We start from the raw sequence: 21,381 nt of genomic DNA on the forward strand, positions 1-21,381 counted from the left end.
ACTGTCTTTTTTCCAACTGTGCGTAATAGTAGCGGTCTTTAGTGATAAGGAGGTAGGGCTTCTTTGGCTTTATCCATGCCGTCATCATTCCGTTGGTGGTTCCCTGTGCTTTTGCACAGGGATGAATTTCGCAGATCTGGAATCCCTGTCGGCTCAATAATGGCAAGGTAATTATAATCAAAACCTTTCCGTTTGTGTGACCCGCGTGGATCGTGCTGACTTTCGATAACGCAGGATAATCTGTCTTGCCTTTGGGGATGGGGAATTCTAATTCCGGGTGATGTCTACGGATGTTCTCCGCTGCTTGACTCAACTGCTCTGGGGTGAGGAAAGTTTGAGTGATCCTCCCGTGTTTTGCAGCATCAATCGCTTCGATAATCGTCTCTGTAGAATCTCGGAGAATTTTCGTTGAGTGGATTAGCTCGTTGCACACGTGTTGAAATTTCATTGACATTTCCAACAACGCGATGGAGTTTGCCTGGCGGTTCAGCTCTTGCTGTGAATGTTCTGTGGCATTTCTTAAGATCTTCATGTTTTTCCTGGACGTCTCCATGTGTTCCATCATCCTGTCAATCTCCGACCTGATTATGTGTGTTGCATTATTGACCAGATGTGTGATTATGTGTGGTTCTGGCTATTATAGAGTTTATCGATATCTTTATTAATGTGTTCAAAATCGTTATAATCCATAGTGCCGAATAGGGATCGCGAGATTGATCCTATGAATCCACGTAACGGGGCTCTTTTAACGGTTTTACTCTCTTCATATTCATTTGGCGATGGAAGTATCTCGGCTAGATGTTGGTTCATCATTTTTCCCTTCTGTTGCAGAGTTTGGAATTGATGCTTTCTCAGATACTGTTGGCAATCTTGGGGGCTGAACGTAGTTATGCATTGGTCCCAAGCGGCGGAATATTGGAGGCATTATTCCATTGGTGAGTTTTGCACGGAATGCGGAGTAGTCAACGGTGATGATAATTTGCCATTCCTTCTCGACCAGCTTTATCCGCCCGATATCTTCATAGAAGAGTCCTGGATGATTCTGGCTATATCTGACGTTGAACTGCTCTTCATCTTTCGGTTGACTTCCCAGGGGTAGGGTTAACAGGGACATCCACAGTCCGCTAATTAATGTCTTTGTCCACATTTTTGACGCTAGAGCACGCCCGTGTCACCCGCACTTGTTCGTATCCGTTTTCACTGTCCCCCCCCTTTTTCTTCTTCTCTTCTCTAGCACAAGGAGAACAACATATAGCCAATACAGTGAACACCATTAATCAGGGGCTAATCTGGCTTTGTTGGGATATTTCCTAATTACCTCCAAGTTCTCATCTTCTAAATATAGGGTGCCATTTTCAGAAATGCTTATTATTTCATACGAGGTTTTGTTGTAACTATCGAATTTTCCTTCATGGGGTTCTTTGATTATGTCCACAAATTGCTCTACCTTAAAGTCTACTGGTCGTGCATGTTGATCGTAATAGTCTTCGGACTTTAGGTTTGCGCTGATTAGATTGTCAGCCGCGATTAATCATATTTTGTCTAGATTAGTGACCAGTTCTGCTATATATTCGTCATAGTTCTCGAGTTATTTTTCATCTGGAAATTCGCTAGGAGTTCATGCTTTCGAGCCAAAGATCAGTTCGTATTGGGTGAAGCCTGTTGCCGTGTTTGCTAGTATTATAGTTGAATATAGCAAATGGTAGGTAGAGGTCCCAGTCTTCCTTTTTGTCCATCAACGTGCGTAAATAGTCTGTTAATGCTTGATGACTACGTTCGAGTGAGCCGTTCGTCTGTGGTCTGTATCCTGACGTCGTTATTTGTTTGACTTTAAAGATCTCGGAGACTTGTTTAAATAGCTTGCTAAGAAAACTCGTCCGCCTGTCCGACAGTAGGATTTTCGGCGAATCATGAACTGCATATGGAGTTGTCGCTAAAGCCCAAGCTATAGTTTTCGTCCTCAAGTCAGGTATCGCGGCAGCTAAACAGTATTTAGTTTTGTTGTCCTGAATTGTCTGAATGTGCAAATTGCCGCGTTCAGTGGGGGTTAAAGCTCCCACTGTATCTATGGCAACTTGCTCAAACGGCACCAGTGGTGTTGATGTTATCACCATCAGTTGGATCGTTTTGAGTCGGTTGGCTTTCATTTGTCGGCATATTTTGCACCTTCGGACGTATTCAGTGACCTCCTGTGTGATTCCAGGCCAACAGAATCGTTCTTTGATCCTGCAGCAAGTCTTAACAATGCCTTTGTGACCCCCCGTAAGACTATCGCGAGCCTCTTTTATTATGTTTGCTTTCGATTTTTCGTCTGGGATTTGACTCCTACACTCACAAACGGTTATCGTAATAGGGTCTTCCTCGAATATTTCTTCAAAAAGTGAATTCAAGCCTATGGCGTCCAACCCATTCCCCGTTTTCGAAAAGCTTTTTGCTTATAGTGGATTAGTGCCTCTCGTAAGTGTTGTAAACCGAGCATTATATCACCCACTCGAGCTTTCTGAAAATGATGTTCTTTCACGATTGCTGTGAATGTGTGATATTTGCCGGTTGGTGTTCCAAACACATCCCCTATTTCCGGCGTGTGTTTCTGCAGATTCTGTAGGTCGATTAATTTTGTCGCTAATAATAATTTCTCTATGGAGGTCGTTACTTCGAGATCTGCGGAAAGGAAATGCACGATATTCCTACGCTTGTAGGTGACGCCGTCCCGCGAATATTTAATGGTGTAGTGTTCTTCCGATTCCAAATCAAGAACTTCTGATAACGATAATGAGTCAGGAATTTCACTCCCCCCGCGCTCGCGTTTGGACATTGAGGAACCTGAACTTTAGGTAAAGGAATGATAGGTGGATGGAGTTGTTGACTGGTGGTTGGGTGTACCAACGTTTCGTGGGGACTGTCCTCTGGTATTCCGGATATGTTGAAATGGGTTTCCATTTGTACATCTGTTGAAATCTGGTATTCCGGATAGGTTGAAAAGATTTCTTCCCCGAGTTGACAGTCCGTCGAGTCTGTTCGGAGGGAGTGGCGTTGACCTCGCCATGGGTTCTGACAGCAGTGGCTTTGGAGCAAACGAAACTCTCTTTTTCGCGAGGTAGAAACTGTCTAGGGATTCCTCGGTGCATTGCGATGGAGGATTGTTCCACTTTTCGGGAGATTCACTCGGGGTGAATTTGTCACACTCCCCTTTCAGCAATTTCGAGACTTCCTGGAGATATTCCTGGTATAAGCTTTCTGCTCTGGTCTTTCCCTCTTCATTGGTTTCATCTTCATCAGTTTTCTCAGCTGGTGCTTGCCGTCGAGGTCTACTCTTCTCGAATTTTGAGAAGGATTCGTGGAGCGAGTTCATGAATTCAGGTGAAAGGGTCTGTGATTCAGTTGGCCCCTCCCTGGGCACCAGTTCATCTTCTGGTGTTTCGATCGCTGCGACCAGTTCTGTAAATGGTGGGTCATTGTCCCGGTCGTCCTCCGAATCTGTATCTGTCCTAGAATTTTCTTTCAACGGGGTGATTGCTGGGTTTTCAGACGGTCCATAACGTTCTTCGAAAATCTCGCCCTCTGTTCCCTCCAGCTCCTCAAAATGTTCAATTTCGGGAGTTTGGCATGCAGCTACCCTGCTGCTCCCAAGGCCTGTTGGGGAGTGCCGTGCCACACTCTGAGTCTTCCTCCCTCTGGGAGTAGGCTTCCCCGAAGTGCTAGCTGATGCTACCCTCTTTTTCTCCCTGGGCCTCCCATCAGTTGCATTCCTAGGTGGCTGAGTCGTTTGTTCTCTGGTTCCAGTTGAGTTGGAAGCTGCTCGAGACCTGGTGATGATGCTCTTCATCACCTGGGCTGGGTCAATGGTCTCTTTCTTGACACGTGGCTTGGTTTTGAATCCTGGCGGACGTCCTCGTTTCCTTGGTGGTTTAGCCTGGTATCTCGACTTCCCTGGTTGAGCTTGCTGCGTTGCCTACCTGAACATCATCGTTAGAAATCTGCCGTGGGCCTTTGCTTCCTCCTCTGTTTCTGGGGGATCCACAGGGCAGGAGGCTAAGACGTTGGCGATCTGCTTGGTCTCCGCCGTACGATGGTGAGGGATAAAATCGAAGCCGGATGTCTTCGTCTTGAACGATGCCTTGCGAGTAGTTTGGTCCTGGGTATCCTGCAACCAGACTACTGCTGCTGTTTCCGCGTATAGATTGAACTGCTCATCGTATAAGTAGGATCTACACTGGTTTAAGACATAAACTAGCGCCAGGCACTCTCCTTCCTCCTTGGTGTACCGAGTTTCAGCGCCATTCAGTTGCCTGGATGCATAGGCAACTGGACTCTCCACTCCTTCATCGTCTACTTGCGTGAGGATTGCGCCGATGCCGATGTTGGTGGAGTTGATTGTGACTAAAAATGGCCGGTTATTGTCTGGATACCTGAAGAATGATTCCTGGGAGAGGAAAACTTGCAGTTCTTCGAATGCGAGTTTCTCCCGTTCGCCCGTTTCCATTCTACATTTCGTTTAGTCAGATTGAATAATGGCTTCGCCCTGGGTCCGTACCATTCTTTGAACTGGTGGTAATTGCACATCCCCAGGAAACTCCGCAATTCCTGCTTCGTCTTTGGCATGTTAATGTGCGTGATTGACCTGACTTTGGCTGGATCTGGTCTTATTCCATCATTGTTGACGACGAAACCCAGAAAGACGACTTCGTCTTTCAACAGGTGGCATTTCTCTACTTGTAGAGTGGTTCCACTCCTCGACACTCGTTCGAGTACCATCTTGAGTCTCGCCTGGTGGATCTCGATGTCCGAGGTGTGGATCATGATGTCATCGAGGTAGACTTGAACACCATCTCCTATCAGATCTCCGAGCATTTGATGCATACAACGTTAGAATATAGGGCCCGCGTTCTTCAATCCAAATGGCATGTGAGTGTACTCGTAGTGCCCATTGTGAGTGGAGAACGCAGTTTTCTCCTGATCCTCTGCCAACATGGGTATCTGATGGAATCCGCTGGCCAGGTCCAGGGTCGAGAATAGGCAGGAACCCCCAAGTTTCGACATCATTGACCGAATGTGGGGTAATGGAAACTTGTTTGCAAGGGTCTTCTTGTTCAGCTGTCTATAATCGCTGACCATTCTCCATTGCTTGTTCCCCTTGGAGTCGGGTTTCTTCGGGACCATCCACAATAGTTAGTTGTATGGCGAAACCGATGGTTGCATTTTGCCGATCTCCAGCAACTTGTTCACTTGCCTGGCGACCTCCTCCTGTAGATCCCCCGGGTAACGATACTGTTTTACATGCACTGGGCGTTCGTCCGTCGTGCGTATAGGGCAAACCATGCCCTCCATTTCTCCGCTGGGTTCTCCCGGTAGTGAGAAAGCCGGAGGGAACTCGCAGACTAAAGTTTCAACTAACTGTTTTCTGTCCTGTTCCTCCTGTCTCTCGTTGAGGATTTGAACGATTTTTCCTTCTCTGGTGCTGGCTGTGTATTGAGCGACGTTCAGAGGGATTTCGAGGTCTGATTCTCCGAAGATGGACTCCAGAAACCCCTGTTCTGAGTTGTCGAACTCCTACGCAGTCATGGTCACTGCGAAGGGCTCGACTGTCTTGGGCTATAGGGCGAGATCCACGTCCACGTCGTTTTCGTTGGCAATTGTCACCCAGAAAACCCCTTCCGCATCGACATCTACCTCTGATTCTAGGATGGTCAATCCTAGTTCTACGCATAGCTTAGGGAAGTACCCTCTTCAGTCAGAGCAGTTCTTTGCTCGAATGGGTATTCTCATCTCGCAACGAGTAGGAATCGAGAAGGATTTCCCAGGTCTCAAATCTTGGTAGAAGATTATAGGATTGGTGAGGGAACTCTTGAGAAGGGATCCTAGGGAAACGGAAATTTCTGCACTTTGCTTGCGTAGGAACTGATTGCCTATGATTCCGATATAATTCGACTCTCTTAACGTTTCGACTACCCTAAATTCTGCTGACCCGGCCTGAATTTCGAGCACAACGACCCCCAGAATGGGTTGTATATCCCCGGCGACTCCGAATGTATATCTGGGAGGACATTTACTGATGACTGTCTTCGGCAAGACCAGCCTTCGAAAACAAATTCAGGCATGCCCCGGTATCCAATAAAAGCTGTTGGCCCTTTCTTAACTTAGGGGAAAATAGTGCCAATCTGGGACTTTTGCCAGAGCCATAAATCGAAAACTCATTTAGAGCTTGTGGCTCTCTGAACTCGATGTGAAACGATTTTCCTTGGAATGCTAATGATGAAGTATTATTACACATAATCATTAGCATTACAAGGAAAATTGTTTCACATCGAGATAGTTGCGGCGTGCTGGATCAAAAATTTTAGGCCAAGAATTCCATTGTAGCCTTCCGGTGGCTTTGGCGTAATGTGAAATTTAAATTCGATATGTCGAATCGTCAGCACGACGCATCCATACGTGGATAATATCTTGTTAGCAATTCCTACTATATGAATTTTATCGGACTGATCAACCCGAGTATGGGGGTCCAATTGAGTTATCCAAATCAGGTTCACTTCACCACCAGTGTCAAGTAAAACTTCCGTTTGTTTTTACCTGAATGCTGAGTGTCTAATGGTCACGACAGGACATGCCTTTGAAGGGGGTTTCTCCATTTCAGCTAAATCACTGATTTTATTGTCAAGAAATTTTGCATCGACATCTCATTCAGATGGAGGTCGCGGACGCGAACGTTGGGGGTTTCTGTCTTGCTCGCTCCCGATGGTTGAGAGCGAGCACCTTCCCAGTTCGAATGCCCGGACCGTTTGTCTCGTGAGGAGGATCTGTCTCGGGTCCGTCTTTCCTGCGAATGTTCACTGGATCGTCCCCGTTCTCGCGCTCCATCATTCCACTGTTTAGTGGGTTTGCTGGCATGTGAGTCAGTCGTTTGTCATTGTGTAAATGATCTTGCCCATTTCCATAGTCGCAGTGATCACAATTGCATTTGTGAACTGGCTTTTCCTCTACTTCCCCTGAAAGTGCTTTCCTCACGGCAGCTAATATCGGAAAGGCGAGATTCTTCTCAAGGTCTGAAAATTCGTCGTCGTCATGTTTAGATCTGTCACGTTCGTAGTCTTTGTATCTAGATTGTGACCAGTCCCTGTCGTGACATCTCTCATAATTGTCACGGCTTTTGTCACGTCGATACCAACCATTATCGTAACGTGAGCGACTCCGGTCGTAATAGTCGTTGCCTCTATCCTTCCGGCGATCTTCACTGCGATCTCGACTGTAATCGCCTCTGTCTCTATAACTCGATCTACCATTTTCCATTCTCATGCCCGCCATCCCTGATACTAAACGATCGTCTTCAACCAGAGGTTTAATTGCAGCGAACGCTTCTTTCAAGGTCTTACAATTTTTTGTTCTGATTTCCGCGCAATAGTCTGGAGGGATTTCACGTTCGAACTTGCGGAGCTCGAGATGTTCGATTACTTTCACGAGAGTTTCATGCTCGTCGGGAAAAGAGTCTTTAAGGGAGGCCTTTGCATTTTTCACGACCCGCTGCAGTCACAAATTGAAATCACATATTTTTTCGGACTGATTGATGCCTCAAAAAAAAAGATCGCGACCGCAGCAAAGTTGCTGACGGTCACCAGTGTACCTGATCTGTCCGCGATGGAAGAAAGTGGAGCACGAATTTAATAGCCTTGTCCAATATGTAGCACATAATGTTTTGGGATAAAATGTCCCATGTGATGATGTGCTCCAGTCTCATCAGGTCGACCTGACGACCTTGCTCCTACAAAATGAGGAGCACGAATAATTCGAGTGGCGGATTTCGAAAACACATTTTTCGGTCTGATTGATGCCTCAAAAAAAAAATATGGCGACCGCAGCAAAGTTGCTGACGGTCACCAGTGTATCTGATCTGTCCATGATGGAAGGGAGTGGAGCACGTATTTAATAGCCTTGTCCAATGTGTAGCACATAATGTTTTGGGACAAAATGTCCCATGAGATAATGTGCTACAATCACATCAGGTCGACCTGAAGACCTTTCTCCTACAAAACGAGGAGCACGAATAATTTGAGTGGCGGATTTTGAAAACATTTTTTTTCGGACTCATTGATGCCTCAAAAAAAAGATGGCGACCGGAGCAAAGTTGCTGACGGTCACCAGTGTACCTGATTTGTCCACGATAGGAGGGATTGGAGCACGAATTTAATTGCCTTGCCCAATGTGTAGCACATAATTTTTGGGGACAAAGTGTCCCATGAGATGATGTGCTACAATCACATCAGGTCGACCTGAAGACCTTGCTCCTACAAAATGAGGAGCACGAATAATTCGAGTGGCGGATTTCGAAAACACATTTTTTTTTTGGACTCAATGGTGTCCCAAATAAAAAAATGGCGATCGCGGCAAAGTTTCTGACGGTTACCAGTATACCTAATTCCTTCATTATGATGAAAATTCAGGCACAAATCCATCGACATTGTTTTTTGTGTAGAAAGTTACATTGGAAACCATTTGGGTCACGTCATATACGTTTCGAGCACTACCGCTTGACGTGGGGGTATTTTCCAGCTACCGGATGGAGCACGAATATTTTCGGCGTCAACATTCGAAAACACGTTTTTTTTTCTTGGTATGATGTATCGAAACCAAAAAAAATGATAACGCCAGGGATATCTCATTTGCGACCTCAATTGTACCGTGGGAAGTCGATTCTTCTAATAGGCTCCATCTTTTCCATTATTTCGATCAATTATCTTGGAGCACATAAAAAACACATAATTGTAGTTCATAGTACGACGCTTTAATCACCAATATTATTTTAGTCACCCCTAATTGAATTTTCCCCTAGATAGGCAGTTTTCCTCATGCGGGCCTCTTTACCCCTGTTTCTGCGCCTTTTTCTTGGAGCACATAAAAAGCACATTTTCATGGCCTACTGTTTATAGCTATTACCATTAATCCTGGCTTTCAACACCTAAAAGAAATTTTCCCCTAGAAGGGCTATTTCTCCCAAATCAGCCCCCATCCTGCCTGTCCTCTCACAGTAACCGAAAGCACGTAAAAAGCACATAATTATGGCATAATTTTTTTTCGACCATCCCTTATTTTCCACCCCTTACCCCTAATTCCCGAAGGGATGGAGCAACATTTTTTTTGTTCGAGCACCAAAAAACGCATGAAAAGCACATAATTTTGACAAAAAAAACCCCCATGTTTTGACCTTGCTCCGCTAACTTTATGGACGTTCAAAATGGGCTAGGAAATCAGCCTGAAGTATTTTCTGATTTATAAGCTAATTTCCTGTGATGAGAAAATCATTAAAATCCCCATTTTTCCGGGAAATCCCATATGGGCTGGAAATTAGCTTATAAATCAGAAGATACTTCAGGCTGATTTCCTAGCCCATTTTGACAAATTGAGCGATTAAGTTTGACTTTTGGCCCAAAATAGTTGAGCAGAAAATTTTTGCTTCGCACAAAAAATTAGCTTATACATAGGTGATAATTCTGGGCCAGACAGCAGGCCTACGTAATGACCTTGGATGTGCCTATTTTCAAGCCCATATGAAATTTCCCGGAAAAATGGGGATTTTCATGATTTTCTCAACACAGGAAATTAGCTTATAAATCAGAAGATCCTTCAAGCTGATTTTCTAGCCCATTTTGACAAATTGAGCGATTAGGTAGACGCCCAAATCCTAGAGTTTAACTTTTGGCCCAAAATATTTGGACAGAAAATTTTTGCTTCGTGCAGAAAATTAGCTTATAAATAGCTGATAATTCTGGGCCAGACAGCAGGCTCATGTGATGACCTTGAATTTGCCCATTTTCCAGCCCATATGGGATTTCCCGGAAANAACTTTTGGCCCAAAATATTTGGACAGAAAATTTTTGCTTCGTGCAGAAAATTAGCTTATAAATAGCTGATAATTCTGGGCCAGACAGCAGGCTCATGTGATGACCTTGAATTTGCCCATTTTCCAGCCCATATGGGATTTCCCGGAAAAATTGGGATTTTCATGGTTTTCTCAACACAGGAAATTGGCTTATAAATCAAAAGATATCTCAGCGTGGTTTTCGGGCCAATTCTAATGACTTGGCCGCCTAACTTAACGCCCACATCCGAAAAATCGATTTTACGCCCAAAATATTTGAGCAGAAAATTTTTGGTTTGCACAGAAAAAAAGCTTATAAAAAGCATGTAATTTCGAGCTATTGACCGAGTCGATCCGAGCACCTTGGCTGCCTGACTTGACGGAGCTCAACTATTTATGAGAATAATGAATGAGAAATCGCATAGGACCCCGCTGAAACATGAAAATGGAAAGTGAAAGCATAAAGAGCATAGTTTGTACGAAGAATATATCACTATTTTTTCATTCATATAGTTTTTCGAACATAATAGATCTAACGGGTTATTACAGTACTATTTTAAACTCTTTTGTTCATTGTCTGATGAGAACGTCTGTGAGGTTCAGGGTCACCGTATAGACGATCCGTGAGCTGCTTTTGGTTCTTTCATTTTATTTTTTTCTACTACTTTTATTAAGGGTGCCAAGTGAAAATGTTTAATAAATCAGCAAAAATTCAATTTTTTTTCCTGTAATAGCGAGAAATATTAGAAAAATTTAGATGACAATCTTGACCTTTCAACCGGTATTAATTATTGAGAATTTAAATAAACAAAATTTGAAAATCCAGCATTGGCTCTTATGAGGTTATGCACTAAAATAAAAGATTGGCCAATTTAGAGATTCATGAAAAATCCCGAAAAATATGGAAAAAATGTAAAAAAAAAAGCTGAATCGATTGATCCAGGCGAAATCAGAGGAACCGGGGCAAATAAGAACGAAATCTTAATTTTTCGACTCACTTCCGGGGAAAAAAATCGCTCGTAGCAAAATGGATGATACGCGACAACAGCGTACACAGCTGGCCTACTCGGCTTGTACGCCCCCCGTCAACATAACCCTACCTGTCACTCACAATGGATGTTTTTTCAAAGTGAATTTTAGGATTTCAAACGTAATTATCAATCAATGAGACTCGAATGGTGTTTATAATTGAATTTTAAACGAATTGTGCGAAAGAACATTGGTCTCAGGATCTACTCATCTCGGGAAATCATTTCAATGGATCTTGTTATGGCTAACCAAATGTCCAACAAAATGTGTTTCTCGACATTTCCCTCTTAAAAAATTCATTAGATTGAATCTGGATATATTAATGAGTAGTAAAGAGAATAAAGGAATATTGGAGTCTGGGGGTGAGGGATGGGTGATTAAGAAAATAACGGTGTTTTCATTATCACCTAGCGTATCAAAGTTCTACTACACGCCGTCCGTGGAAAATGAAAGGTTCTTCCTTCGATTCTTCCTTCGGTTTTCTTGCTTCTGATTTTTTTGCACTTTTTTCAGTAATTTTTGTTGCTCATGATAATTTTGTACACCCTCTCGAGACCTGGTTTCACCAATTTTACATTTTTGAGAGATAAACTGTCCCCTTTTGTCACACAATAAATTTTTATTTTTGTCTGAAGCCATGGTTTGTTCACAGGCATGTATAACCTCCAACACACGTTCGAATATCAACAAACCCTCGCGCCTCTACCATCAGCTGACACCAGCGGCGTTGCCACGATTCCCACCGGATATCACCATTTAGTCAATAAACAAATATTTTTTGGTCGAAAAAATAAAAAGAAAATTTTACATGTATTACATCCCAACTCAATTTGAATATAAATTGGCGAGATGAATTAATCAAGTTAACACAATTTATTATGCAAGGTTTTTGAAAAAAATGATCAATTTAGTTGTGCACTTGACCCACTTAGCATCCTTAAGGGCACCACTCGATTGGTTCATTTCATCTAAACAACGATTACAGGAATGGATGAGGTACCAAAATCAAGCCTTCGAATTTTCATGTTAGCATTTGATTGATTTGAAAGATAAAAAAGTATTAATAATTTTACGTATGCATTTGACAACTCTTCAAACACTCGTCGATCAGTGCATGCTAAATTGAATAGAATCCTCACGGTGGTCTTTAGCTTACCCGTTTAGAATCTATTTAGTTTAAGGTAGTTCTTTTCATTCGCACGTTCGTAGAGTTTCTATTATTGTGGGAAAAATTATCTAAATCGCTGAAATTGATTTAACGGCTTGAGAAAAACGCTTGAAGGTTAGAATTGTTCTCTAGACCAGCACAAAAACGATGACATGATAGTTTCGACCAAGAAAATCAAATGCTTCAGATAATCAATTACAACAGGACATAAAAACATTTCGAAGATGGATTAGAAATATTCTATTGTATCAGCATGTTTCCAATTACAGAAATGTTTTCATGGTAGCTTTGAGAATAAAACACTAGTTAGGTTATTGTGTACCTCTGACGTTCTAGAAAATCCAGATTAGCACTTGTAAACGCTCAAAAATCACGTAGCGGTCGTTCTTCTGCAATCCGCAGTCAATATTATTCACCAGTACGGATTCAATGAAAATAAGAAATAATCACGACGAATGGCACTCAATTGTAATGAAATGTATGATGATCGTCAACGTCGACGATTCTGTATAAATGGGTTTCGTGACACACTAGTCCATACAATTGACCGAATTGACACTAAACGATTAAATCATGATTGTGCGAGTCGTTCGATTGCCTTATTGTACAATTAATGGTACATTGTACATTATGCTCTCAGAAACACCACTAAGCCGTCGTTCTTAATGTTTTGTCTTTTCTCGTCTATTAGTGGCCGGATAGTACGACCCCATACGAGAGATGGCGATACAATCGGTCGTCGGCAAAAATGAGTTGGAGCAGTGTAGCCAGGGCCCGGATCTTCAGCAGGGGCGGTATCATAGACATATAATAAATAGACTTCGGGTTCGAGTGGTGGGGGCGTCAGGAAAGAGAAGAAGAGCGCTATTTTGTCGCCGTTTTCTCTCTTTGTCGAATAGTCCCTAGAGTGGGGCAAGAACGGTCACGGAGTGCGGGATATATATTGGATATGGCTGCTGTGTTGACATTATTCGTATAGACCTTTTCATTCTGAGAGTCACTAGATTTGCGGACACTTTTTTCCCATGTTAATTCCCCTAGGATTTGCGGACACTTTATCGAATTTACATATAAATCATGGTTTTTGAGCGCTCAAGTGTATATCATTGTAAAGTTCAATATTTATCAGAATTTTCCATGGTTTTTTCGGAGATTTTTTCGTTGAATGAACGAAATAAATATTTCCCCTAGATTTCCAGAATGAAAAGGTCTATTCAAAACGTTGCATCAACGTCAAATATTTTTTGTTGACACTTGTTTTTTAATTAATTGTGAAATATTATACCTATAAAAATTCTTCTAAAGGAACAAAATGCCCCGCGAGATATTTTCTTTTTCACGAAAAATCTTCCCAAGCTATTCATAGAATTACTTTTTTTCTACAACGAATTTCATTGAATTAACGAGATATTTTGCACTTTCATTATGGTCTCAGCCCCAGTAAATAACGTCTACTTAAAAGTTCATTCTATTTTCAATTGATATTTATAATTTGATGATTATATGTTATATGTGTTCGATTAATTCACGAATATCATCGTGAAATATAAAAATATTATTGTGAAAACATCAAGTGCTGTTTGTTTCTCTCAATCCTCTGTCCCATCAACACAATCAATTATTTCAGCATAGAATTTTTTAGAGAATTCGCTAGGTCTTCCTATTGGATTTTTCCACACGTGTCAGCATTACGCTACTAACCTGAATCGGAAATAATGGGTCAACGGTAATAACGTCATTATTTCCAATTACCCTTTTTTCTTCCAATAGGATTTAAGGAGTTTTTTCCATCAGGGTTTTTACTGGGCGGCGAACTTAAAATTTAAAGACACGAAAAAAGTGAACCATGAAAAAATATAACGTGCAACAGCTTTTTTTAACAATTTTGGCACATCCAGCAAATTACAAAATTGTTACGACTAACTAGAGTGATGTTTGCAAAGCTTTGCTTTAACTTCTTCAACAATGTCTTAATTTTCTGCATTGATCAGAGCGGAAAAATTTCGAAAACTTAAATTCTAAACCATCTTTTGCAAACATTGAACCAGAATTCTATAGAATTTTCAAGCGTCAGTTACTTCGTAATTTCACTCATATTTTAGTACATAAAAAATGAACAGTAGCGAGTTAATTTCTCCCAACTTCAGACTTTAAATGATAATTGAGTCATTGTTATTTCAAACTATTACGGAAATTCGCATTCGTTAGATCTAGCATTTCGTTCACTCGTAGATGTTTGAAACTTTCCACGTTCCCGTTCTTTTCCCCTACACGTCATTTATAATCCACCAATCAATGACAACTATCCCCCTCACGGGCACCGTTCGACCGGTTGGGGCCAAGTTTGCCAAACTTCAAACGTCAGAATGTACGAAATGACGGACTAACAAAATGCCCTACGCTCTAAATGTTCGATTTTCAAAATGGATAGAATTCATCAATCCTCGATTGGGTGATTTGTCCGCAATTATTGATGTACTACGCAGTTTTCATCATACTTATTTGAGTACCAGATAAATCAATTGACCGAGACGGTGAATGATAGAAAATATATTTTCCCCTGTGGAAATATTCCAGAACTTGTGAATGTTCAACTATTCATTCACACGAATTTAAATATTCCATATACGATAGAATTACCGATGAACGACTGGTCCGATGGTTGAGAAAATTAGAAAATATCTTTGACCGCTAAGAGATTTTTGATATTTTTATTTCATCCACAAAAAGTAAGCATCCGAATATCCATATGCGGAAATTGTGTTCCACCGAAAGGGAGATGGCGCGATTGTTTGATACGCCCGAATGTAGATTAGTCGACAGTATTGTAGGTACACTGTAGATAAAATAGAAAACTTTATAAAACAGGGAAATAATTAATTTTCGGATAAAACCATTTTCTATTATTCGAGAATCATTTGAGATAGATTAGGACTGCCTTTTTACAGTTCAGAAACTAATATTCATGTATGTAATTACTCATTCTTTTTAGAGTATATATGAATTCTGCCTTACCAACAACGTTACCTACAATAACTCTATAATCTCTGACAATACTGTCGGACAAAACCACCGTATACTTGGCGAATAAATTACATATTTTTCAAAAATAATCAATGTAATAATTAGAAATGATTTGAAAAAATTTAGAAACGCTTTTTCATAACTTGGAAACGAATAGTTATTCAGTAATTAATAAAAAAAACTGTTGGACCGTATACTTGGCAAACATTGACCGAAATCAATAAAATTTCACTTTAATCGATGTAGAACAATTTGGAAATAATAGTGAGAATGTTTTTTTCATTTGGAAATGTAATATTGAATCGAAAATTAATAAAAAAGGAATGAAGTTATTATTGTTCAGGAGTCACGTGACCGAATCTTCCCCTTCCCATCACTTACCCCATTTACATATAAAAACAGTGAGGTTATGTCCCTCTCGCGAACCTGAATGTTCCCCTGTCACGTACCTTTAAACAATCTCCTGAAAATTATGAGTAAGTGGTTGAATGAAAAATTGACGACATTTAAAAACAAAATTACTGGACCCCTGATAAAACATGAAAGGATTTATAGAGAGGCAGACAGTGTCAGAGTGTTTCGTTGCTGAAATCTCTAAGCATCAGAAGCCCAAAGCCCCCAGGAAAGGAAAATCCATAGAGATGAAATACTAAAAAAAACCCTCCCAATTCCCTAAAATCAGAACTAAAAAAGCTGGCGAGATCTCCGAAAAATGAAGAGACAGATAACAGATAACTGGCAGGAGACGTTCGAGCTCACCAGTGGACGAAATGGACTGCCACAAAAGTGCTCGGACGAAAAAGCGAGTCTTTCAGATTTTCGATTCCAGTTGCTGCTAGATCTTGTGTTGATCAGTCAAACAAAGGATTAGGTGACATACGCAGCTATGGAGAGACTCCAAAATTATGGGTGAACTCCGGATCTTCTGATCAAGACTCCTGACAATGTTCTTAGGACATTAATTCATCCTGTTAGTTTTTATGAGATGAAGAAAATTATTCAAACCTTCTGAAAAGTTTGGAAAAGTAATGAGCTATTCGATCATTGTGAATAGTTTTCTGAAACTGTTGGTTTTAAAGGGAAATGTTAAAAAACATTTTTCAAAGACGTGAAATTCTCTACAAAAAATGTCACTTCATGAATTTTTTTTAAAGCTGTGTCTTTCATATATTTTGACAAAAGGAATATATCATCCTGTTTGGAAATGTTTTTGTGAACAAGATTTGATCCTAATTTTTTTCTAATTTTTTTCAGCCCGAAGTCCAGTATATTAAGAAAAATCTCTAAAGTCCTCCTTTGAGACCGCAAAGGTGACATTCCAGACACAATCGGAGGACTTTGCTCTTTTCGAAAAGTCACCCTGATCGATCAAACCCAGAGTTAACTCCGAGTCAACTCTGGGTTTATAGGGAAAACCCAGTGAAGGAAGAAAAAAAGTCTACGAAAGTTCCATTAACCCATAGTGAACCCAGTGTTAACTCTGGGTTTAATTCATCAGGGCGGTCTCAAGGTGGGCCACATCTGCATGCAAGTCCACTGCATCTGCAATCGTTTCAATTTGGTGGAGAGACAGGCGAAGACACCAGAGGGAATAAGGACGCAACTGGTGGAGTGGCCCCCCTAAGGATCGCTGGACTGAGATCAATTACCTGCTGGTTGGTTTCGGTTAGGAGATCTGTCTCCTTGAGCATCCTCAATGTGGACAGCGTCCCACAAAAAATCTTTTGCTCTTTTCCCCTGATAACACTCAAAATAATTGGGACACTGAACAGGATAAAAAAAATTCTTAATGTTCTATCACTTCCCACCACTTCTCTTCTGAAAGTCGATGCATGATCCATAATTTTCGAATATCGTTTATCAATCATGCTGTTCTACTCGAGATTCAACAAATAATAATTGATTCGTAGCGTAAAATATTAATGTTGAATGAATAATGAAAAAGAACACTTGATATGAAATGATTTTATTTACAAAATAAAGTACAGATTTTTCTATTAATTTCTATTGTTAGTTTCTTTTTGGTCTGACCCTTGATTTTGTTCATAGGTCTCTCCTGCTTAAACTGCGCCTTCTTCGTCAATTTTTTTCTGCTGTTATTTGTTTTACTCCAACCAATCCTCCAATTTAGCTGAAAAGTCGAATGATTTCGTGAAATTTTGAGTTTGGGGAGAGGCTTTTTTTCGGTAAGGTGAGACAGAATTTTTCGTTGAGATTCATGAGGAATTGATGAAAAGAAATGGAATTAAAACAATTTTATCCCATGTTTTTTGGAATATCTTCGAAATTAGAGGGTTCAGAGACAATGTCGAAGTATATTCTGTGGAGGTCATTACATTTTCTATAAAAAAGGTCTTCTGACATTTTGTTCTAAAATCACTCGTAATCGAGATAATTCAAATATTTCTGAAGGTTGATGAATTAGAAAAAATTAAAGAAAAATCGATTATATGTTCTCCTAAAGTTACTGATTATCAACATAATTTAATCATCTATAAATGTTTTCGACAAAGAATGGCGATGAAAATTCGTAAATATCTATTGGAGGTACTCAAATAATCCTGGAATATCGTCCCCACTAGCTGTAGCAAGCGTGAGCAGAAGACTTTGAAGTCATTGAAGACTTTCCTATTACCCGGAAAGCCTCGTTAATGGCTGCTTATTTCGCATTATTCGGCATTCACAATTAGAAAAATATTCCTCTCATTATCAGTTAGCTACACTGTTGATGATACTTAAATATCAACATTTCATTTGATTTCCTTTCCTCCATTGTCTATTCAGGTTTAAAAGTAATAAATTGAATGATTATGAAATTCTAATTGAGAAAGAAAAAAAACTTTAATTGACAAAGAAAAAAAGGAATTTCGAATAATGTGCCCATTGAGCATTTTTTTTGAATTGAAAATTTGTAGTGAATCGGCAAACTAGGATAATTACTACGCATCTAGGGTCCGTTGTCGGTGGATATCTCGTGAGTGGGGACAGTTAAGAAAAATTCCATGGAATTTTTTTTGTAGAGCGAAATGTGAGCTAAAAAAATCATATGAAAATTTTGCTATTTCTCCTCATGTAGAAGATATTCATCACAGTGAAACCACCTCGGTAATCTACAAAAAAAAAATTTATTCAGACGGGCATGGAGCCTCATATCATGGACTAGATAACGAAAAAAAAGTTCGTCAGTCGGTGGCAGACAACTTTTATGGCGATTTTGTTGTAATCTTTGGCTTTGCTTCGGACTCTACTATATAATTATTATAAAAAATACATCCTATGACCATCAATACTCTCCCCCGATGGGGAGGGCGTTGTGGATGACTGCATTTTTTGTCAGCTCTTGGAGCCATGGGCATTCCCAAAACTCTTCGTTTCCCTCTGAAGCTCCTGAGAGGTGGAGTTCAATCTCGGCATTCTCTCAGGTGATTTTTGTGTGAAAACTTGGACCCCCGAACTATTGGCTACAAAAACTTCAATTCTCAGTGAACCTCGAGTGTTTTCAGCTAATTCGACTTTAGAGATTTTTCTTAATATACTGGACTTCGGGCTGAAAAAAATTAGGATCAAATCTTGTTCACAAAAACATTTCCAAACAGGATGATATATTCCTTTTGTCAAAATATATGAGACACAGCGTTAAAAAAAATTCATGAAGTGACATTTTTTGTAGAGAATTTCACGTCTTTGAAAAATGTTTTTTTAACATTTTCCTTTAAAACCAACAGTTTCAGAAAACTATTCACAATGATCGAATAGCTCATTACTTTTCCAAACTTTTCAGAAGGTTTGAATAATTTTCTTCATTTCATAAAAACTAACAGGATGAATTAATTTCCTAAGAACATTGTCAGGAGTCTTGATCAGAAGATCCGGAGGACACCCATAATTTTGGAGTCTCTCCATACCTGCGTATGTCACCTAATCCTTTGTTTGACTGATCAACACAAGATCTAGCAGCAACTGGAATCGAAAATCTGAAAGACTCGCTTTTTCGTCCGAGCACTTTTGTGGCAGCCCATTTCGTCCACTGGAGAGCTCGAACGTCTCCTGCCAGTTATCTGTTATCTGTCTCTTCATTTTTCGGAGATTTCGCCAGCTTTTTTAGTTCTGATTTTAGGGAATTGGAAGGATTTTTTTTAGTATTTCATCTCCATGGATTTTCCATTCCTGGGGGCTTTGGGCTTCTGATGCTTAGAGATTTCAGCAACGAAACACTCCGACACTGTCTGCCTCTCTATAAATCCTTTCATGTTTTATCAGGGGTCCAGTGATTTTGTTTTTAAATGTCGTCAATTTTTCATTCAACCACTTACTCATAATTTTCAGGAGATTGTTTAAAGGTACGTGACAGAGGAACATTCAGGTTCGTGAGAGGGACATAACCACACTTTTTTTATATGTAAATGGGGCAAGTGATGTGAAGGGGGATGACTCGGTCACGTGACTCCTGAACAATAATAACTTCATTCCTTTTTTGGTGTGACTATTGGCACCAATACGGGTGATGCACGGGAGACACGGGTCGTACGGCTAATCTACGGGTTACCCGTAGGATTTACCTAAAACCACGGGGTAAAAATTTCTCTTACAGGTTATTCTATGGGGCAAAAATGACTGGTGCTGAATTAACTGAACGAATTCAAATTATCTTGTCAAATTGTCTACGGGTGTGTACGGGACGCACCCGTACAGATCCGTAGTTCTTGGAAATTTGCAGATTTTAGATTATACAAGTGTGTAAATTGAAGTGCCACTGTCGTTTGTCGAATTTCCGATAAATGAGAAATTATCGATTCATACGGGTCACGCCCCTTTGGGTCTATGCACTGTTAGGACTTTACTATTGAAATTTCAAATAAAAAATTTTGAAATTTTCAAAAAATCAGTCAATTTGTGGAATCTTCAATGAAATTCCAATTTTCAGGTTCAGACGACAATGAAAATTATTAAAAACTACGGAAATTCAGGGGACTATTGTTCTGAATTCTGCACCTATTCATAAGTCAATTGAATTTAATGTCCAATTTTCACAATGAATTTGAAAATTTAAGGTGTCATTGAAATCTCAATGTTCGCCTAACATGAGAAAACTCCCTCTTGTTGAATTTCAACGATAAATAGGAAATGTTATGGATAATTTGATCTTCAACCGAATTCCAATTCACAAAATTGAAAATTCACATGCATCAGTCACTTCAATTTCAAAAACTTTTTAACAGTGTGGTTTTGGAAAATTAATAAATGTCAGCAAAAGAAATGTGCAAGTTAGAACACAACATTTTTATTATTGAATAAATAAAAAAGAATTTACCAAAGGTAGGTAAGTAATAAAATTATACAATGAAAAATGGTAATAAACTTATTGATAAAATGATATATTTTTATTCAAGCTATACAACTATGATGATCATCTCCTCCCACTCTTACAGTTTGGGAAAATCCATTGATTTTTCTTTGGGTGGCATTGCAGAGAAGTACATTTGAAATCATATATAAGTAAACAGCTCTGACACTCAATGCAGTCTTGTTCTAAACTTATTTTACAAATTTCATAAAGCAATGTCACTGATTTCTTTTTTGCTATCATATCTTTCAATGCTAAAAATGCCTCGTTATTAAAATAGTTTTCCATGTCATTAATTAAATCTGGGGAGATGTGATGACTGGCAAATGAATCTCTTAACGATGATTCAGTAGTGTCACATATGTCGCCAATTTCGATTTGATAATCTCCACATAAGACGTCGTCTACTGGGCAACTAGCTAACAATACCCACATCAAAACTTGTCGTTGTTTCTGTTCACTTGTCAGGTCTGCAAATTTATAATCCATTTTCCGTCGCGATTTAAATTTAAGAGTGTTCCCAGATGTACCAGAAGGACGACCACGAATTCTAATTGGAGGCGGCATGATGATATTATCAAGATTCGAGGCTGCATCTTCTCGTGACTTATCTACATTACACTCTGAAAGTGAAAGATTTTGTAAGTCATCTTCGAGAGTTTCATTCTCTTGTGTAGTGTGATGATTGTTATTTACCTCAGGACGAGTGATTTTCACTTCAACATCTTGACCCTTCCTCAATGCTGCCACAATTTCCAACAACATCACACGATGCATCTCGAAACGTGCTCCAGTTGCTAAACTTGTAACGTTGACGATTTCGTCAGTGAGTCTCTTCAGTTCTTTACGTCTTCCACTGAGGGTTGAGTACATTTTCCGTGGAATTCGTTGAACTGCGACTTTAAACGAGGAATTAGTAGGGGGAGAGGTGCTTGATGGCGTACTCGATAGTGCAGTTGAACGGTG

The 21,381-nt window shown here is 40.1% G+C and overlaps 1 protein-coding gene and 1 long non-coding RNA gene across 4 annotated transcripts in view; both read right to left on the reverse strand.

The window, feature by feature from the left end:
• The window catches only part of LOC107041365 (mitogen-activated protein kinase-binding protein 1), a 210,334-nt gene extending 197,659 nt beyond the window's left edge, over window positions 1-12,675 (reverse strand). For both annotated transcript variants that reach the window (XM_015261885.1, XM_029126324.1), the window contains exon 1: window positions 12,370-12,675. The gene's annotated coding sequence lies outside the window, so the exon portion shown is untranslated. The remainder of the gene's footprint in view (window positions 1-12,369) is intronic.
• Window positions 12,676-17,021: 4,346 nt separating this feature from the next.
• Window positions 17,022-19,501, reverse strand: LOC107041357. Of its 2 annotated transcripts, none has more exons than XR_001461051.1 (2): window positions 18,977-19,501; window positions 17,022-17,202 (listed from the first exon to the last, which is right to left on the reverse strand). It is a non-coding gene; the product is annotated as an uncharacterized LOC107041357 (long non-coding RNA). The 2 variants fall into 2 exon arrangements; XR_001461052.1 differs by having other exon boundaries at window positions 18,915-19,501.
• Between the last annotated feature and the right edge of the window lie 1,880 nt (window positions 19,502-21,381).

This window comes from Diachasma alloeum, unplaced genomic scaffold, assembly GCF_001412515.2.
Source record: "Diachasma alloeum isolate Michigan unplaced genomic scaffold, Dall2.0 Dall_scaffold_00363, whole genome shotgun sequence".
Taxonomy (NCBI): Eukaryota; Metazoa; Arthropoda; class Insecta; order Hymenoptera; family Braconidae; genus Diachasma; species Diachasma alloeum.